The sequence below is a fragment of the Anser anser genome, assembly GCF_964211835.1.
Source record: "Anser anser genome assembly, contig: HAP1_SCAFFOLD_34, whole genome shotgun sequence".
NCBI lineage: Eukaryota > Metazoa > Chordata > Aves > Anseriformes > Anatidae > Anser > Anser anser.
The window spans coordinates 852530-868192 of record NW_028154129.1 but is presented as its reverse complement, the minus strand read 5'-3'; the positions used below and the strand labels follow the sequence as shown (position 1 = coordinate 868192).

Genomic DNA, 15663 nt, shown 5'->3' with positions numbered 1-15663 from the left:
AAGGTAAGTAAGGCCAATTTGGGGCTGTAAACTAGGATGATGGCGATTCAGCCTAAGTGGGAGATGGACGAGAAGGCTAGGATTTTGCGTGTTTGTGTTTGGTTCAGTCCTATTCAGCCTCCTAGTGCTGTTGAGGCTAGGGCCATGGCGGTGAGTAGAGCTGGGTCGAGGGATTTGGATGTTAGTAGGAGCAGGGTTAGTGGGGGGAATTTTATGAGGGTCGAGAGTAGCAGGGCTGTTATTAGTGGCGATCCTTGTAGTACTTCTGGGAATCAGAAGTGAAATGGCACTAGGCCCAGTTTAATAGCGATTGCTGCTGTCAGTAGTAGACAGGAGGTTGGGTGGTTTATTTGTGTGATGTCTCATTGGCCGGTGACTCAGGCATTGGTTATGCTAGAGAATAGGACCAGGGCGGAAGCAGCTGCTTGGGTTAGGAAGTATTTCGTTGCGGCTTCTACTGCTCGTGGGTGGTGGGATTTGGCAATTAGGGGAATGATGGCTAGTGCGTTGATCTCCAGTCCTGTCCAGGCCAGAACTCAGTGGTTGCTGGAAATTGTGATTGTGGTGCCCAAGATGAGGCTGAAGGTTATGATTGGGGTCGCGTAAGGGTTCATTAGTAGAGGAGGGGGTTAAACCATCATTTTCGGGGTATGGGCCCGATAGCTTGATTAGCTGACTCTACTAGAAAATAATATAAGGGAAGTATGGAGAATTTTGATTTCTCTTGTGTGGGTTCAATTCCTACTTTTCTAAGGTCAACAGGAAATGAGAGGGCTGTTATACCTCTATGTTCACTTTATCATAGTGACCCTTTGTAGTTCAGGCACATTTCCTTATGTAAGGAGGTAGGCCTGCATAGCAGATAGGTATGCTGATGTGTCAGAGGCACAGAGCTAGTGTGAGGGGTAGGAAGTTTTTTCATAGTAGGTGCATTAGTTGGTCATATCGGAATCGTGGGTATGAAGCTCGGACCCATAAGAAACCAGAAGATAGTAGGAGGACTTTTGTGGCTAGGATGACGGGGAATAGTTCTGTGGGTGGCCCTAGGGCGCTTGGGTTTAGGAATATGATGGCTGTAAGTGTATTTATTAGCATAATGTTCGCATATTCAGCTAGGAAGAATAAGGCGAAGGGTCCTGCGGCGTATTCAACGTTAAACCCTGAGACTAGCTCAGATTCACCCTCTGTGAGGTCAAAAGGAGCTCGGTTTGTCTCTGCTAGGGTGGATACGTATCATATTATTGCTAGGGGTCATGAGGAGAAAATGAAGTATAGAGGCTCCTGTGCGACGGCAAAGGAGCTGAGTGTGTAGCTTCCGCTTAGTATGATTATTGATAGCAGGATTATGGCCAGTGTCACTTCGTATGAAATGGTCTGTGCTACTGCCCGTAGGGCTCCGATTAGTGCGTATTTTGAGTTCGAGGCTCAGCCTGATCATAGGACTGAGTAGACGGCTAGGCTTGACATGGCTATTAGGAAGAGAACTCCGAGGTTTAGATCTGCTAGGGGAAATGGGAGTGGTAGTGGTGCTCAAGTGGTGAGGGCTAGGACAAGGGCTAGTATTGGTATCAGAATGAATAGAAGTGGGGAAGAGGTAGAGGGTCGGATGGGCTCTTTGTAAATAGTTTCAGTCCGTCCGCAAATGGTTGAAGTAGGCCAAAAGGCCCGACAACGTTAGGGCCTTTGCGGGATTGTATGTAGCTTAGGATTTTCCGTTCTACTAGGGTTAGGAAGGCTACGGCAATCAGGATTGGGATGATGTATAGGAGGGATATAACGAGGCAGCTTAGTGTTGTTATTTGAATCATGGGTGAAGCTAGGGAGAGGATTTGAACCTCTGGGGAAAGGGCTTAAGCCTTCTGCACTTGCCGGGCTCTGCCACTCTAGCTGGTCCTTTTCTAGGATTGAAAGTGGTGGGGGAAGGCCCTCTTCACGGTTTAGTTGGTTTCACTGCTTAGAGGGGGGGGGCGTGCTTGTGGTATTGGCCCCACTTTCCCGGTCCTTTCGTACTGGGGAGAGTGTGTCATAGATAGAAACCGACCTGGATTGCTCCGGTCTGAACTCAGATCACGTAGGACTGTTAATCGTTGAACAAACGAACCCTTAATAGCGGCTGCACCATTAGGATGTCCTGATCCAACATCGAGGTCGTAAACCCCCCTGTCGATATGGGCTCTTGAGGGGGATTGCGCTGTTATCCCTGGGGTAGCTTGGTCCATTAATCAATTATATTGGGTCTGGTCACTGTTAGCACTTTGAGGGGTAGCTCTAGGTAAAGAGGTATGGTCTTGTTTTTGGAGGATTTGTTCTCCTCCAAGGTCGCCCCAACCGAAAAATATCGACCAGGCTCTGCGATGGTAGTGGCCCCAGTGGGGTTGATTGAGGATTCGCGGTGGTCGTTGATTTTTAAGTTCCACAGGGTCTTCTCGTCTTATGTTCACATCCCCGCTTTTGCACGGGGAGATCAATTTCACTGATTATCTGTGAGAGACAGTTAAGACCTCGTTTAGCCATTCATACAAGTCTCGATTTATGGGACAATTGATTGCGCTACCTTTGCACGGTTAGGATACCGCGGCCGTTAAACCTAAGTCACCGGGCAGGCATCACCTTCAATACTTGTTTAATTTGCTGAAGGCTATGTTTTTGGTAAACAGTCGGGCCTTATTAATTTGCCGAGTTCCTTTCACAGATTTTAATCGCTCTTATAGGCGCTCCTGAGTCGGGTTAACAGGGTTAGTTAATACGTGGTCTTGTAGGGGTTTTTGTATCTGTCTAGGTCTGTTAATAATGTTTCTATGTAAGCTTGCGCCGTTAGAGGGGTGTGGCCCTGAGTTACTTATTTTAGCATTAATTCTCCTATATTCATAGGTTGACCTGTTTGTGATAAGGGAATCATCTTATTTTGGTATTTTTAGGTGGTGGAGCTTTGACGCACTCTTTTTTGATGGCTGCTTTAGGGCCCACGGTAGGATCAGTAGTAAGAATTATCCGCTAGTCGAGGTTGTGTCCTTTTTTAATGGAGCTGTCCCTCCATTAAATAGCTCTTAATCATCTCATTAGGGTTCAGGATGTCCGGTAGGGAGGATTAAGGGGGAACTTAGATTCGTTTCACAGGTAACCAGCTATCACCCAGCTCGGTTGGCTTTTCACCTCTACTGACAAGTCATCCCACTCTTTTGCAACAGAGACGGGTTCGCTCTCTTTAACTGCTTGAAAGTAGCTCGCTTGGGTTTCGGGGGGGCAAACTTTAGTTCACTTTGCTTGGTTGTTCTCGCTAAACCATGATGCAAAAGGTACAAGGGTTGATCTTTGCTGTCTGTCGCTTTGATTGTTTCACTGCTATTTCATCTTTCCCTTACGGTACTGGGGTCTCTATCGCGTCTAAGTGTCTTTTCTATCGCCTATACTAAGACTGTAAAATGCTTTAGTTTAATTAGTTTAGTAAATTCTTTAGTTTTGGTGTACTATTTGTGTGGTTGAGCTAGAGGGGGGGCTTCAAGACGATCCGGTCTAGTAGATATCTTTCAGGTGTAAGCTGAGTGCTTTGGTGTTATAGCTACGTCTTGATATTCTAAGTACACCTTCCGGTACACTTACCTTGTTACGACTTACCTCATCTTCAGCGTATTTATGGTATTAGTTATGTGGGATGTGGCTTTTGAGGAGGGTGACGGGCGGTATGTACGTGCCCCAGGGCCGGCTTAAAGTAGGCTCTATTGTCCCACTTTACTGCTAAATCCGCCTTCCAGAAGTGGTTTCACGCTTCTTTCCGTGTGCCCTATGAATAGGGAATGTAGCCCATTTCTTCCACTCCATAGGCTATACCTTGACCTGTCTTATTAGCGGGGTGCTATTGTGTCCACTGTTGTGCTCTCATTCGAGGTGGGCTGGCGACGGCGGTATGTAGGCTGTGTTGGCAAGGGGTGGTTGGGTTAATCGGGGATTATCGATTGTAGAACAGGCTCCTCTAGGTGGGTTTGGGGCACCGCCAAGTCCTTAGAGTTTTAAGCGTTTGTGCTCGTAGTTCTCTGGCGGATACTTCGGTAAAGTAAGTATCAAGATTTAGGGCCAGGCATAGTGGGGTATCTAATCCCAGTTTGGGCCCTGGCTTTCGTGGGTTTAAATCAGTCGTTAGTTCCTAAGATCATCTTAATGGTGTGTTTAGGTGCATCTTGGGCTTATGACAGCTCAGTTGCATTTTGATCTTAGTTAGCTAGGATAGGCATTTTACCACTCTTTACGCCGTGTCAATAGGACGGTTGATTTGGGTTTCTTGTATGACCGCGGTGGCTGGCACAAGATTTACCAACCCTTGAAGTTAGGCTGTTGCTATAACTAAGTCAAGTTTGCACTCATTGCTTAATGTTAATTACTGCTGAATACCCGTGGGGGCGTGGCTTAGCGAGGCGTCTTGGGCTACTACTTGGGTGTGCCTGATACCCGCTCCTCAAGGCCTGTATGGGGGTAGGTGGTCGAGGGCGTTTACACTGGGGCGCGGATACTTGCATGTATATATTTAGCAAAAACCAACCGTAAGGTTAGGACTAAGTCTTTTGTCCGCAGGCATGTTTTATGCCATCTTGGCAACTTCAGTGCCATGCTTTGTGTTAAGCTATGTGGACGGGGGTGTGGTTAGCTGATAGTTGAGTGGTGAGTGAGAGTGAAGTATATGAAATTATTGCTTGTGTTTACTATTTTTAGTACTGGAGTTTCTCTAAGTCCTAGGACTAGGAGGAAATGGTGTTTCATAGTGTGTAGGCGTCGGGATAGTCCGAGTATCGTCGGGGTATTCCTGCTAGGCCTAGGAAGTGCTGGGGGAAGAACGTTAGGTTTACTCCTGTAAATATTACCCCGAAGTGGGCTTTTGCTCATGTTTGGTGTAGGGTAAACCCAGTGAGTAGTGGGAATCAGTGAGTAAATCCTGCTAGAATGGCAAAGACGGCGCCTATGGATAGGACGTAGTGGAAGTGGACACTATTTGTCTGATCCGTACTAATTACCGCCATCCTACTCCTTCTATCACTCCCCGTACTCGCCGCCGGTATTACAATATTACTAACTGATCGAAACCTAAACACCACATTCTTCGACCCCGCTGGAGGAGGAGACCCAATCCTGTACCAACACCTATTCTGATTCTTCGGACACCCAGAAGTCTATATTCTGATCCTACCGGGGTTCGGAATCATCTCACACGTAGTCACGTACTACTCAGGCAAAAAGGAGCCCTTCGGCTACATGGGAATAGTCTGAGCCATACTATCCATCAGCTTCCTAGGATTCATCGTCTGAGCTCACCACATGTTTACAGTAGGAATAGACGTTGATACCCGAGCCTACTTTACATCAGCCACTATAATCATTGCCATCCCTACCGGAATCAAAGTATTTAGCTGACTAGCCACCCTGCACGGAGGAACAATCAAATGAGACCCCCCCCAATACTATGAGCTCTAGGATTTATCTTCCTATTTACCATCGGAGGATTAACAGGAATCGTTCTTGCAAACTCTTCCCTAGACATCGCCCTGCACGACACGTACTACGTAGTTGCCCACTTCCACTACGTCCTATCCATAGGCGCCGTCTTTGCCATTCTAGCAGGATTTACTCACTGATTCCCACTACTCACTGGGTTTACCCTACACCAAACATGAGCAAAAGCCCACTTCGGGGTAATATTTACAGGAGTAAACCTAACATTCTTCCCCCAGCACTTCCTAGGCCTAGCAGGAATACCCCGACGATACTCGGACTATCCCGACGCCTACACACTATGAAACACCATTTCCTCCTAGTCCTAGGACTTAGAGAAACTCCAGTACTAAAAATAGTAAACACAAGCAATAATTTCATATACTTCACTCTCACTCACCACTCAACTATCAGCTAACCACACCCCCGTCCACATAGCTTAACACAAAGCATGGCACTGAAGTTGCCAAGATGGCATAAAACATGCCTGCGGACAAAAGACTTAGTCCTAACCTTACGGTTGGTTTTTGCTAAATATATACATGCAAGTATCCGCGCCCCAGTGTAAACGCCCTCGACCACCTACCCCCATACAGGCCTTGAGGAGCGGGTATCAGGCACACCCAAGTAGTAGCCCAAGACGCCTCGCTAAGCCACGCCCCCACGGGTATTCAGCAGTAATTAACATTAAGCAATGAGTGCAAACTTGACTTAGTTATAGCAACAGCCTAACTTCAAGGGTTGGTAAATCTTGTGCCAGCCACCGCGGTCATACAAGAAACCCAAATCAACCGTCCTATTGACACGGCGTAAAGAGTGGTAAAATGCCTATCCTAGCTAACTAAGATCAAAATGCAACTGAGCTGTCATAAGCCCAAGATGCACCTAAACACACCATTAAGATGATCTTAGGAACTAACGACTGATTTAAACCCACGAAAGCCAGGGCCCAAACTGGGATTAGATACCCCACTGTGCCTGGCCCTAAATCTTGATACTTACTTTACCGAAGTATCCGCCAGAGAACTACGAGCACAAACGCTTAAAACTCTAAGGACTTGGCGGTGCCCCAAACCCACCTAGAGGAGCCTGTTCTACAATCGATAATCCCCGATTAACCCAACCACCCCTTGCCAACACAGCCTACATACCGCCGTCGCCAGCCCACCTCGAATGAGAGCACAACAGTGGACACAATAGCACCCCGCTAATAAGACAGGTCAAGGTATAGCCTATGGAGTGGAAGAAATGGGCTACATTCCCTATTCATAGGGCACACGGAAAGAAGCGTGAAACCACTTCTGGAAGGCGGATTTAGCAGTAAAGTGGGGCAATAGAGCCTACTTTAAGCCGGCCCTGGGGCACGTACATGGTTAAACATGCCTGTTAGTAGTGTGGCGAGCCATAGTGGGAAGGCTAGGGCTATGTTCATAGATAGTTGGGTGGTTGGGGTGAATGTATATGGAAGGAGGCCTAGAAGGTTGATTGTAAGAAGTATGATTATTAGGGATGTAAATATTATGGCTCATTTGTGGCCATTTTTGTTGAGTGGGACTATTAGTTGTTTTGTGATTAGGTGAAGGAGTCATGTTTGGATAGTAGAAAGGCGGTTGTTGATTCATCGGTTGTTTGGGGACGGGAATAGTAGGGCTGGGAAGAGTAGGGATAGTAGGATTAAGGGGATGCCAAATAGATTGGGGCTGGAAAATTGGTCAAAGAAGCTTAGGTTCATGGTCAGGATCATGGTGTGGGTTTGGTAGTGAGGGAGGTCTTATTTGATGGGGGGTTGGTTGTGGTGAAGGCTAGTAGTTTTGGTTGGATGAGGAGTGCTAGGGTTAATCAGGTTATAACTATGATTGAAAATCATGGTGCGGGGTTAAGCTGTGGCATATCATTAAGGAGGGGGAAGTCCCTCTTTGGCTAGCTTAAAAGGCTAGTGCTGTTGCATAGCTTCTTAATGATTAGGATGATGATAGAAGGGACGATCAGGCCTCGAAATGTGGGAGTGGGGTTGATTCTACTACAATGGGTATGTAGCTGTGATTAGCCCCGCAAATTTCTGAGCATTGTCCGTAAAAAATCCCAGGCCGGGTGGTAATGAATGAAGTTTGGTTTAGTCGGCCTGGGATTGCGTCTCTTTTAACTCCGAGCGTTGGGACTGCTCAGGAGTGGAGTACGTCTCCTGCAGTAATGATCACGCGGATGGGGGATTCTATTGGGATAACTACGCGGTGGTCAACTTCTAGCAGTCGGAAGTGGCCGTTGGGTAAGTCTGGGGTGGGCACTATGTAGGAGTCGAATGATAGGTCTTTGAAGTCTGTGTATTCGTAGCTTCAGTATCATTGGTGGCCGATGGCTTTTAGGGTGAGGTCTGGTTCGTCGATTTCGTCCATTATGTAGAGGATTTGTAGGGATGGGAGGGCGAGGAGTACCAGGATGATAGCAGGTAGGATTGTCCAGATCAGCTCTACTTCTTGGGCGTCTACAGCATTGGACGAGAGTTTTTCTGTTAGTATGTGGGCTAAAAGGTAGAGAACTAGGCTGCAGATAGCTAGGGCAACGATTAGGGCGTGGTCGTGGAATTCAACGAGTTCTTCTATGATGGGTGATGAGGCGTCTTGGAATCCTAGTTGGGAGTGGTTGGCCACATGAGATGTACAGGATTTTTACCTGTGATTTAGTCTTGACAAGGCTATGTAATTGGTTTACTAACGTCTCATAAGAAAGAAGCATGAGCGGTTAACCTCCTGGGAGACCCAGAAAACTTCACCCCAGCAAACCCACTAGTAACCCCACCACACATCAAGCCAGAATGATACTTCCTATTCGCCTACGCCATCCTACGTTCAATCCCAAATAAACTAGGAGGCGTATTAGCACTGGCCGCCTCCGTACTGATCCTATTCCTAATCCCATTCCTGCACAAATCAAAACAACGAGCAATAACATTCCGACCACTCTCCCAGCTCCTATTCTGAGTACTAGTCGCCGACCTCCTCGTCCTAACATGAGTAGGAAGCCAACCCGTCGAACACCCATTCATCATCATCGGCCAACTCGCTTCAATCGCCTACTTCACTATCCTCCTATTTCTCCTCCCCGCCGCAAGCGCCCTAGAAAACAAAATACTCAACTGCTAAATACTCTAATAGTTTATAAAAACATTGGTCTTGTAAACCAAAGATTGAAGACTTACCACTTCTTAGAGTACCCCAAACTCAGAAAAAAAGGACTCAAACCTTTATCTCCAGCTCCCAAAGCTGGCATTTTCAATAAACTATTCTCTGACCCTAACCCCTAAACCGCCCGAATAGCACCCCGCAACAACCCCCGCACAAGCTCCAATACAACAAACAAAGTCAACAACAGCCCCCAACCCGCCACTAAAAACATCCCTGCCCCATGTGAATAAAACATGGAAACTCCACTAAAATCCGACCGAACAACAAACACCCCAACATTATTCACAGTAGAAACCCCGAACTTCCAAGCCCCCATAAACCCCCCAAACACCAACCCCCCAAAAACAATTGCCACAAACGCTACTGCACATCCAATCACCCGTCAATCCCCCCAAGCCCCAGGGAAAGGCTCCGCTGCTAAAGCTACTGAATAAACAAACACCACCAGCATACCCCCCAAATACACCATAAACAGCACTAAAGCCACGAACGAAACCCCAAGGCCCAGCAACCACCCGCACCCCGCCACAGACGCTAACACCAAACCAACAACCCCATAATACGGCGAAGGATTCGACGCCACACCCAAAACACCCACCGCAAAGCAAATCCCTAAAAAAAACATAAAATAAGTCATTATTCCTGCCCGGACACTACCCGAGGCCTGCGGCTCGAAAAGCCGCCATTGTTCTCAACTACAGGAACTAACCGCAAGCCCCCAATAATTCTACCCCATCTATGCCATTATGCTTAACCCCCCCCCCCCTCCCCCCCCGAGGCGGGGGTATTTGGTTATGCATATTCGTGCATAAATTTATATACCCCATATACATACATACTATAGTACCAGTAATATACATTATATACGGACTATCTTATAAGCAGGTGCTAAACCCATACATGTACACGGCCATTAAACCCTTAAACACACTCCTACCAAACCACCCGGCATGAATGTTCTAGGACCATACCCCACAACACCCAATACAACTCCACTCAAGCGCATAACAAGACCCCATTTTAATGAATGCTCACAGGACATGCTCCAACAACAACTCTCCACCACATATCTCATGCAGTTCGTATCAGACGGATTTATTAATCGTACTCCTCACGTGAAATCAGCAACCCGTTGCACATAATGTCCGGTATGACTAGCTTCAGGCCCATACGTTCCCCCTAAACCCCTCGCCCTCCTCACATTTTTGCGCCTCTGGTTCCTCGGTCAGGGCCATCCATTGGGTTCACTCACCCCTCCTTGCCCTTCAAAGTGGCATCTGTGAGTACTTTCACCTTCTCAATGCGTAATCGCGGCATGTTCCAGCTTTTTGGCGCCTCTGGTTCCTCTTATTTTTTCCGGGGTTACCTCACAGGTGGCTATTCCCAGTGATCTCGGGGGTCCCACAATCTAAGCCTGGACACACCTGCCTCACGGCCTATCCTATATTTCAAGGGTCCCTCGATGAGACGGTTGGCGTATATGGGGAATCATCCTGACACTGATGCACTTTGACCACATTCAGTTAATGTTACCTCCACCCTCCGGGTTAAATGGGGCTATTGGATGAATGCTCGTTGGACATAGCACAAAACAACAAATCATTAAGCGCAACCCCTGCGCTTCACAAACTAAACCAGTAAACTTTCGCTAACCACCATGTAGCATAAACCTTCATTGCCCAATCCCAGCAAACTACCTCTAAAACTCCATTAATCATCCCTTCCATGACATCATCGGAACGATGTATATATACACACAAACACATACAAAATAACTTAAACTTATTAGAGAAACTCCAGTACTAAAAATAGTAAACACAAGCAATAATTTCATATACTTCACTCTCACTCACCACTCAACTATCAGCTAACCACACCCCCGTCCACATAGCTTAACACAAAGCATGGCACTGAAGTTGCCAAGATGGCATAAAACATGCCTGCGGACAAAAGACTTAGTCCTAACCTTACGGTTGGTTTTTGCTAAATATATACATGCAAGTATCCGCGCCCCAGTGTAAACGCCCTCGACCACCTACCCCCATACAGGCCTTGAGGAGCGGGTATCAGGCACACCCAAGTAGTAGCCCAAGACGCCTCGCTAAGCCACGCCCCCACGGGTATTCAGCAGTAATTAACATTAAGCAATGAGTGCAAACTTGACTTAGTTATAGCAACAGCCTAACTTCAAGGGTTGGTAAATCTTGTGCCAGCCACCGCGGTCATACAAGAAACCCAAATCAACCGTCCTATTGACACGGCGTAAAGAGTGGTAAAATGCCTATCCTAGCTAACTAAGATCAAAATGCAACTAAGCTGTCATAAGCCCAAGATGCACCTAAACACACCATTAAGATGATCTTAGGAACTAACGACTGATTTAAACCCACGAAAGCCAGGGCCCAAACTGGGATTAGATACCCCACTATGCCTGGCCCTAAATCTTGATACTTACTTTACCGAAGTATCCGCCAGAGAACTACGAGCACAAACGCTTAAAACTCTAAGGACTTGGCGGTGCCCCAAACCCACCTAGAGGAGCCTGTTCTACAATCGATAATCCCCGATTAACCCAACCACCCCTTGCCAACACAGCCTACATACCGCCGTCGCCAGCCCACCTCGAATGAGAGCACAACAGTGGACACAATAGCACCCCGCTAATAAGACAGGTCAAGGTATAGCCTATGGAGTGGAAGAAATGGGCTACATTCCCTATTCATAGGGCACACGGAAAGAAGCGTGAAACCACTTCTGGAAGGCGGATTTAGCAGTAAAGTGGGACAATAGAGCCTACTTTAAGCCGGCCCTGGGGCACGTACATACCGCCCGTCACCCTCCTCAAAAGCCACATCCCACATAACTAATACCATAAATACGCTGAAGATGAGGTAAGTCGTAACAAGGTAAGTGTACCGGAAGGTGTACTTAGAATATCAAGACGTAGCTATAACACCAAAGCACTCAGCTTACACCTGAAAGATATCTACTAGACCGGATCGTCTTGAAGCCCCCCCTCTAGCTCAACCACACAAATAGTACACCAAAACTAAAGAATTTACTAAACTAATTAAACTAAAGCATTTTACAGTCTTAGTATAGGCGATAGAAAAGACACTTAGACGCGATAGAGACCCCAGTACCGTAAGGGAAAGATGAAATAGCAGTGAAACAATCAAAGCGACAGACAGCAAAGATCAACCCTTGTACCTTTTGCATCATGGTTTAGCGAGAACAACCAAGCAAAGTGAACTAAAGTTTGCCCCCCCGAAACCCAAGCGAGCTACTTTCAAGCAGTTAAAGAGAGCGAACCCGTCTCTGTTGCAAAAGAGTGGGATGACTTGTCAGTAGAGGTGAAAAGCCAACCGAGCTGGGTGATAGCTGGTTACCTGTGAAACGAATCTAAGTTCCCCCTTAATCCTCCCTACCGGACATCCTGAACCCTAATGAGATGATTAAGAGCTATTTAATGGAGGGACAGCTCCATTAAAAAAGGACACAACCTCGACTAGCGGATAATTCTTACTACTGATCCTACCGTGGGCCCTAAAGCAGCCATCAAAAAAGAGTGCGTCAAAGCTCCACCACCTAAAAATACCAAAATAAGATGATTCCCTTATCACAAACAGGTCAACCTATGAATATAGGAGAATTAATGCTAAAATAAGTAACTCAGGGCCACACCCCTCTAACGGCGCAAGCTTACATAGAAACATTATTAACAGACCTAGACAGATACAAAAACCCCTACAAGACCACGTATTAACTAACCCTGTTAACCCGACTCAGGAGCGCCTATAAGAGCGATTAAAATCTGTGAAAGGAACTCGGCAAATTAATAAGGCCCGACTGTTTACCAAAAACATAGCCTTCAGCAAATTAAACAAGTATTGAAGGTGATGCCTGCCCGGTGACTTAGGTTTAACGGCCGCGGTATCCTAACCGTGCAAAGGTAGCGCAATCAATTGTCCCATAAATCGAGACTTGTATGAATGGCTAAACGAGGTCTTAACTGTCTCTCACAGATAATCAGTGAAATTGATCTCCCCGTGCAAAAGCGGGGATGTGAACATAAGACGAGAAGACCCTGTGGAACTTAAAAATCAACGACCACCGCGAATCCTCAATCAACCCCACTGGGGCCACTACCATCGCAGAGCCTGGTCGATATTTTTCGGTTGGGGCGACCTTGGAGGAGAACAAATCCTCCAAAAACAAGACCATACCTCTTTACCTAGAGCTACCCCTCAAAGTGCTAACAGTGACCAGACCCAATATAATTGATTAATGGACCAAGCTACCCCAGGGATAACAGCGCAATCCCCCTCAAGAGCCCATATCGACAGGGGGGTTTACGACCTCGATGTTGGATCAGGACATCCTAATGGTGCAGCCGCTATTAAGGGTTCGTTTGTTCAACGATTAACAGTCCTACGTGATCTGAGTTCAGACCGGAGCAATCCAGGTCGGTTTCTATCTATGACACACTCTCCCCAGTACGAAAGGACCGGGAAAGTGGGGCCAATACCACAAGCACGCCCCCCCCCCTAAGCAGTGAAACCAACTAAACCGTGAAGAGGGCCTTCCCCCACCACTTTCAATCCTAGAAAAGGACCAGCTAGAGTGGCAGAGCCCGGCAAGTGCAGAAGGCTTAAGCCCTTTCCCCAGAGGTTCAAATCCTCTCCCTAGCTTCACCCATGATTCAAATAACAACACTAAGCTGCCTCGTTATATCCCTCCTATACATCATCCCAATCCTGATTGCCGTAGCCTTCCTAACCCTAGTAGAACGGAAAATCCTAAGCTACATACAATCCCGCAAAGGCCCTAACGTTGTCGGGCCTTTTGGCCTACTTCAACCATTTGCGGACGGACTGAAACTATTTACCAAAGAGCCCATCCGACCCTCTACCTCTTCCCCACTTCTATTCATTCTGATACCAATACTAGCCCTTGTCCTAGCCCTCACCACTTGAGCACCACTACCACTCCCATTTCCCCTAGCAGATCTAAACCTCGGAGTTCTCTTCCTAATAGCCATGTCAAGCCTAGCCGTCTACTCAGTCCTATGATCAGGCTGAGCCTCGAACTCAAAATACGCACTAATCGGAGCCCTACGGGCAGTAGCACAGACCATTTCATACGAAGTGACACTGGCCATAATCCTGCTATCAATAATCATACTAAGCGGAAGCTACACACTCAGCTCCTTTGCCGTCGCACAGGAGCCTCTATACTTCATTTTCTCCTCATGACCCCTAGCAATAATATGATACGTATCCACCCTAGCAGAGACAAACCGAGCTCCTTTTGACCTCACAGAGGGTGAATCTGAGCTAGTCTCAGGGTTTAACGTTGAATACGCCGCAGGACCCTTCGCCTTATTCTTCCTAGCTGAATATGCGAACATTATGCTAATAAATACACTTACAGCCATCATATTCCTAAACCCAAGCGCCCTAGGGCCACCCACAGAACTATTCCCCGTCATCCTAGCCACAAAAGTCCTCCTACTATCTTCTGGTTTCTTATGGGTCCGAGCTTCATACCCACGATTCCGATATGACCAACTAATGCACCTACTATGAAAAAACTTCCTACCCCTCACACTAGCTCTGTGCCTCTGACACATCAGCATACCTATCTGCTATGCAGGCCTACCTCCTTACATAAGGAAATGTGCCTGAACTACAAAGGGTCACTATGATAAAGTGAACATAGAGGTATAACAGCCCTCTCATTTCCTGTTGACCTTAGAAAAGTAGGAATTGAACCCACACAAGAGAAATCAAAATTCTCCATACTTCCCTTATATTATTTTCTAGTAGAGTCAGCTAATCAAGCTATCGGGCCCATACCCCGAAAATGATGGTTTAACCCCCTCCTCTACTAATGAACCCTTACGCGACCCCAATCATAACCTTCAGCCTCATCTTGGGCACCACAATCACAATTTCCAGCAACCACTGAGTTCTGGCCTGGACAGGACTGGAGATCAACGCACTAGCCATCATTCCCCTAATTGCCAAATCCCACCACCCACGAGCAGTAGAAGCCGCAACGAAATACTTCCTAACCCAAGCAGCTGCTTCCGCCCTGGTCCTATTCTCTAGCATAACCAATGCCTGAGTCACCGGCCAATGAGACATCACACAAATAAACCACCCAACCTCCTGTCTACTACTGACAGCAGCAATCGCTATTAAACTGGGCCTAGTGCCATTTCACTTCTGATTCCCAGAAGTACTACAAGGATCGCCACTAATAACAGCCCTGCTACTCTCGACCCTCATAAAATTCCCCCCACTAACCCTGCTCCTACTAACATCCAAATCCCTCGACCCAGCTCTACTCACCGCCATGGCCCTAGCCTCAACAGCACTAGGAGGCTGAATAGGACTGAACCAAACACAAACACGCAAAATCCTAGCCTTCTCGTCCATCTCCCACTTAGGCTGAATCGCCATCATCCTAGTTTACAGCCCCAAATTGGCCTTACTTACCTTCTACCTATACACAATCATAACATCAGCCGTATTCCTAGCCCTTAACAAAATCAAAGCCCTTAACCTATCCATGATCACAACCTCATGAACAAAAACCCCAGTGCTAAACGCCACCCTAATACTAGTACTTTTATCCCTAGCAGGCCTCCCCCCATTAACAGGCTTTATACCAAAGTGACTTATCATCCAAGAACTAACTAAACAGGAAATAACACCAGCAGCCATGGCAATTGCCATGCTATCACTGCTCAGCCTCTTCTTCTACCTACGCCTCGCATACCACTCAACAATTACCCTTCCCCCCAACTCCTCTAACCACATAAAACAATGATACACTAGCAAAGCCCCAAGCACACCTACTGCGGTCCTTGCCTCACTATCAATCCTCTTACTTCCCCTGTCCCCAATAATACATGCCATTGTCTAGAAACTTAGGATAACACCCCAAACCGAAGGCCTTCAAAGCCTTAAATAAGAGTTAAACCCTCTTAGTTTCT

The 15663-nt window shown here is 46.9% G+C and overlaps 3 long non-coding RNA genes across 3 annotated transcripts in view; 1 reads left to right on the top strand and 2 right to left on the bottom strand.

Moving 5' to 3' along the window:
- The window catches only part of LOC310890708, a 63699-nt gene that overhangs the window by 26973 nt on the left and 21063 nt on the right, over positions 1-15663 (bottom strand). The gene's annotated exons all lie outside the window — the stretch shown is intronic.
- Positions 683-14484, top strand: LOC310890712. Its single transcript, XR_014577282.1, has 2 exons — positions 683-876; positions 14316-14484. It is a non-coding gene; the product is annotated as an uncharacterized lncRNA (long non-coding RNA).
- The window catches only part of LOC310890709, a 29570-nt gene continuing 19399 nt past the window's right edge, over positions 5493-15663 (bottom strand). The window contains exon 2 of the long non-coding RNA XR_014577279.1: positions 5493-5777. This is a non-coding gene — a long non-coding RNA (uncharacterized lncRNA). The remainder of the gene's footprint in view (positions 5778-15663) is intronic.